At 53.2% G+C, this 5,627-nt stretch overlaps 1 pseudogene across 1 annotated transcript; it reads left to right on the top strand.

Annotated features, from left to right (window-relative positions):
• The first annotated feature begins 3,825 nt into the window (after nt 1-3,825).
• On the top strand, nt 3,826-4,386 carry LOC105516323 (annotated as a pseudogene). Its single transcript, XR_001002469.1, has one exon. The product of XR_001002469.1 is annotated as an LYR motif-containing protein 2 pseudogene (transcript).
• Nucleotides 4,387-5,627: the final 1,241 nt, after the last annotated feature.

Below are 5,627 nucleotides of genomic sequence, written 5' to 3'. Positions count from 1 at the left end.
CACGCCCGGCTAATTTTTTGTATTTTTAGTAGAGATGGGGTTTCACCATGTTAGCCAGGATGGTCTCAATCTCCTGACCTCATGATCTGCCTGCCTCGGCCTCCCAAAGTGCTGGGATTACAGGCGTGAGCCACAGCACCTGGCCGGCTAATTTTTATATTTTTTGGTAGAGATGAGATTTCTCCATGTTGACCAGGCTGGTCTTGAACTCCTGACCTTGTCAAGTGATTCACCCGCCTCGTCATCCCAAAGTGGTGGGATTACAGGCGTGAATCACCATGTCTGGCCTGGGGATTGCAATTTTAAATTGTGCAGTCAGGTTGGCCTCATTGAGGAGGTGACATTTGAGCAAAGGCTTGAAGGAGGTGAGAGAGTGATCCACCAGGATGTCATGGGGACAGCCAGTGCAAAGGGCCTGGGGTAGGAAGAAGAAAGTAAGGCGGCCAGTGTGGCTGGCGTACAGACAGTGAGGCAGGGGAGAGAAATGAGATGAGCAGGGTGCTGGGAACACATCATGTAGGAACTCTTAAACCACTGTAACGACTACTTTTCCTGGGAGATGGGATAATTGCCTAGGAGATTTTGAGTGGAGGAGGGACAGACTTATATTTTAAAACTACCTCTCTGGTCTGGGCGCAGTGGCTAACACCTGTAATCCCAGCACTTTGGGAAGCTGTGGCAGGTGGATCACCTAAGGTCAGGAGCTCAAGACCAGTCTGGCCAACATGGTGATACCCTGTCTCTAGTAAAAATACAAAAATTGGGGGTCAGGTGGGGTGCAAAGCAAAACAAAACAAACAACAACAACAAAAACCACCAAACAATAACAACAAAAACAAAACAAAACAAAAAACTACCTCTCTGGTTGTTATGTAAGCAATGGAATGTAGTGTTATGATTTGCTCCCACCCTAATATCCACGAATCCCATTGCTGGTTCACCTCCTGAAACCCTTGGGCCCCCAGGGCTGCTCATCTGCAGCGGGCTGCCCCACGGCCTGGGTCCCGAAGCTTGCTTCTTGGGCGATGCTGAAGCTAAACATGCCCATGGGCGCCCCGCTCCTCTCCAGGTGGTGCACTGCGCTGCTCCTACGCCCCTAAGCCACCTCAGTCCAGGCGAAGCCCTGAGCCGGGACCAGCCTTTAGTCAGAATGCTGCTCATGACGCGGTTCGGGGCCAGCAGGGACTGGGCGCCAGTGCAGGCCGGGTAGTGGCCGGCAGTCCAGGAGCACCGGGGCAGGTGCAAATTCCACGTTGGAGAAGTTTGGCTGCGCCATGCTTGCGAGGCTGCGGCTGAACGCGCCCACCAGGGCATAAACCCGAAGGAGGGACTGTAGGTGTCAACTCCCGCGGGCCACGGCGGCCTCCGGGAAAAACACCTGCATGTTGGCTGAAGAACGCAACGCCAGAGGGTGCACTGGTCCACCGCAGAGCGCAGCATCGTGCCAGGGCGCAGAGCCCACGCCCCGTTGGCGTCGCAGCACCAGAAGCTCAGGCTACCCGGACCACTACCCTCCGGGAACACGCGGTCTCGGCGCCCGGGACGCGCAGGTGCTAAGTGGGGCACCGTGTGGAGACCACTCCAGGGATCATGGGGCGGCGGTTTTCCGAACGCCTGGCCACAGACCTTGCTTCTCGCTTGCAGACAACTGAGGCCAGCCAGCAGCGCGACGGGATGGGCAGCCACGACACGGGTGCTGGATAGGTCTCCTGCTCTCTGCAACTGCAGCGTGTCTGGAAGCCTTCAAGGCTCAAGGGATGGGGCCAGCGGGCAGGGTGGTCTACGCGGTCCAGCAGAACAAGCACAGGGGGCGTGAGGCGCCTCAAGAGCGTGGGCCCAGCGCCCGCCACCACCGCAAACTCCTTGCGCAGGTCGCCGGGCGGCAGCGACGGAGCCACCATCGAGTAGGAAGTGTCCAGCAGGTGGCGCCGCAGAGCCAGCGCTGTGTCCAGGGAGGCGCGCCCACGCGCGTTCACCGCCTCCACCCCCTCGGGCCGCGACGTCGCTGCTTGCACAGCGCCGCCTGCTGCGAGCCCCGCAGCTCCTCTGCGCCGGGCGGGCGCACCCACACCGTCGTGCCTGGCTGCAGGCACGGGGTGCTTGGGGAGAGTGGCGCCCACGCAGGGAGAGCTGTCACCAGCACCGCCGTCGGGGGCCCCGTGGGCGGTGGCGACATATATAGCTGGAAGTCGGGCTTCTCAGCGCCCCCGTTTTCCAAGAAAGCCGTGATGAAGCGGCAGCCCTGGAAACCTAAAACGCAGACGTCCGTCGGGCTTGAGGGAACCAGGAGCCCAGAGGAGGCAGTCAAGAATAATCCGGTGGATTCGGAAGCTAAATGCGTCAGATGCTAATTCTGACTCTGCCACTTTCTCTCCCTCTCTCCCTCCCTCCTTCTCTCCCTCCCTCTTTCCCTCCCTTCCTTCCTTTTCTTTTTCTATTTTAGAGAGGAGACTCACTCTGTTGCCCAAGCTGGTCTCCCAGGCTCATGCGATCCTCCCACCTTGGCCTCCCAAAGTGCTGGGATTACTTACAGTCGTGAGCCACCTTGCCCAGCCGACTCTGCCGCTTTCTAGCCAAGTGAATTTGGGCAAGTCACCTCATTTCTTGGGGCCTCAGCTGCTACATCTGTAAAGGGGGTATTGGTGCATACTTCACAGAACAATGGGGAGCTTGATGTCAAGGCCATGGCATGACGTCATCTATATCAGTATTAGCTTGAAGTTGCTTCTTTTGCACCATCTGTCCCCAAAGCCCTGCCCAGCCTCCTCAGAACCAGTTTTGCCAATCCCCTGACACACAGTCTACTCAAATAGCCCCTTGTCCCAGCTGGCCAGGGCCCTGTCCCAAGAAGTTCCACTGTGGCCAATCCTGTCACAGAGCCATGCCAAACAGCCTCCCAACCTGAGCCAGCACAACCAGCCGCTCCCCACCCCACACTCTGCTGCAAATCCAGACCAACTCACCAGCTTTCTGCATTCCCTCTGGGGCACTCACCCTGTAGGAAACCCAAGACACCGAGGCACAGCTGGGGGTAGAGGGAGATAGACTGGTTAGTGTGGTTCCTCCTGCCAGCCTTCCCTCCAGGCCTCCCACTGCAGTGGCAGTAGGGGGCACAAGGGAGACCTCAGAGAAGGGCTCGGCCTCAGAGCCCGGGGCCTGGGGGTCACCTGCCAGAGCAGGGCTGAGGCCAGCCACATTGCAGGGGCATTTATAGTCCTAGGTGCGTGGGCCTGGCCCTCAGCACCCACCCTGGGTCTGCACTGATCATACAGAGGCCTAAGTATGGGGGTGCTGGGTGGGGAAAAGAGGGCAGATGGAGGGACAGAGAAAGGAAAGACAGATATGGGGAGGTGGGGACAGAGATTGGCATAGAGAGTAAAAGTGGGAGAGGGAAAGATACACAAAAGTTACAGTGAAGGCCAGGCACAGTGGCTCACGCCTGTAATCCCAGCACTTAGGAAGGCAGAGGTAAGTGGATCATCTGAGGTCAGAAGTTTGAGACCAGCCTGGCCAACATGGTAAAGCCCCGTCTCTACTAAAGACCCAAAAATTAGCCGGGCGTAGTGGCGTGTGCCTGTAATCCCAGTTACTCCAGCTACTCTGGAGGGTGAGGCAGGAGAATTGCTTGAACTGGGGAGGTAGAGGTTTCAGTGAGCTGAGATCACGCCGTTGCACTCCAGCCTGAGCGAAACTCCATTTAAAAAAAATTTAAAAATTTAGAAAAAAAGGTTATGGTGAGATGAAGAGATGGACGAGGGGAGAGGGAGATAGGGTAAGGAATGGAGAGGGAGAGAAGGAAAAAGGGAAGGAAAAAGACCAGCTAAGGCTCCAGAGGACCACTGGTAGACATGGCCACTTCCCGCTTACCCCCAGCAACACTAACGTTAAAGCAGTTCATCAGAAGGCAGCAAGTTCTTCTCCTTTACAGAAGGATTTTCCAAACAATTCAGCAAGTTCCAAATGATTCTGATCGCAAATACCTGAAGGATTGGGCAAGGGAAGAATTCAAAAGAATTCAAGAGGATACAATTCGGATGATGATTACTCAAGGCAATATGCAGCTCAAGGAGTTAGAAAAAACACTTGCTTTAGCAAAATCTTAACTATAGCATTATTCTGAAGGATTTTCAAAGTCTCCATGTGTTTTGTTGCATTTAGGATTAACAATGGACAACACAAAGCCCAGTCTTACTATTTGTATGTACAATATTTGGTGATAGAGAGCAAAGGAAAACACATCAAAACAGTTGCCTTAACACTGAAAAACATACCCTGCATTTTGAAAATGTTTATGGATGGCTCAGCAGTTTTTAAAAGAAGCAAAAACCACTAACAAATGGCCAGTTTGCACATGAAAAGATGCCGGACACAATCATTAGGGAAGTGTAAATCTTTTTCTTTTTTTGAAATGGAGTCTTGCTCTTTCGCCCAGGCTGGAGTGCAGTGGCTCAATCTCGGCTTACTGCAAGCTCCGCCTCCCGGGTCCACCCCATTCTCCTGCCTCAGCCCCCCAAGTAGCTGGGACTACAGGCGCCCGCCACCATGCCCGGTTAATTTTTTGTATTTTTAGTAGAGATGGGGTTTCACTGTGTTAGCCAGGATGGTCTCGATCTCCAGACCTCGTGATCCACCTGCCTTGGCCTCCCAGAGTGCTGAGATTACAGGGGTGAGCCACCGCGTCCCGCCGGGAAGCGTAAATCTAAACTACTATGAGGCCAGGTGCAATGGCTCATGCTTGTAATCCCAATACTTTAAGAGGCCAAGGTAGGTGGATCACTTGAGGTCAGGAGTTAGAGACCAGCCTGGCCAACATTGTGAAATCTCATCTCTACTAAAAATGCAAAAATTAACCGGGTGTGGTGGTGCATGCCTGTAGTCCCAGCTACTCAGGAGGCTGAGGCAGGAGAATCACTTGAACCCAGGAAGTGGAGGTTGCAGTGAGCTGTGATTGTGCCTACTGCACTCTAGCCTGGATGACAGAGTGAGACTCTGTCTCCAACAAACAAACAAACAAAAAACTATGAGCTTATCACTTCACATTCACTAGAATGGCTATAATTAAAAAGAGAAATAGTAACAAGTGTTGGTGAAGATGTGCAGAAATTGGAACCCTCATACATTGTTGGTGGGAATGTAAAATGGTGCAGCCACTTCAGGAAACAGACTGTCAGTTCCTCAAAAGATGAAACACAGCTGCTGCATGATTTAGCAATTCTACCCCAGGCCCATAACCATTATTTGGCACTCAAAAGAAACGAAGGACTGATATACTGATAAACGCTAAACATGGATAAACCTTGAAAACGTTAAGTGAAAGAAGCCAGTCACAAAAGATCACATGATGATTCCATTCATATGAAGTGTCCAGAATAGGCAGAAAGATTAGTGGTTGCCTAGGCTGGCTGTAGGTGGAATGGATTAACTGTTAATGAGTGCAGGGTTTCTTTTTTTTTTTTTGAGATGGAGTCTCACTCTGTCGCCCAGGCTGGAGTGCAGTGGCGCAGTCTAGGTTCACTGCAAGCTCCGCCTCCTGGGTTCACGCCATTCTCCTGCCTCAGCCTCCCGAGTAGCTGGGATGACAGATGCCCGCCACCACGCCGGGCTATTTTTGTATTTTTAGTAGAGAC

The sequence above is a fragment of the Colobus angolensis genome, unplaced genomic scaffold (assembly GCF_000951035.1).
Source record: "Colobus angolensis palliatus isolate OR3802 unplaced genomic scaffold, Cang.pa_1.0 Scaffold107, whole genome shotgun sequence".
In the NCBI taxonomy this organism is placed as follows: domain Eukaryota; kingdom Metazoa; phylum Chordata; class Mammalia; order Primates; family Cercopithecidae; genus Colobus; species Colobus angolensis.
The sequence above is the reverse complement of the archived record's forward strand: the minus strand, read 5'-3'. Positions and strand labels throughout refer to the sequence as shown.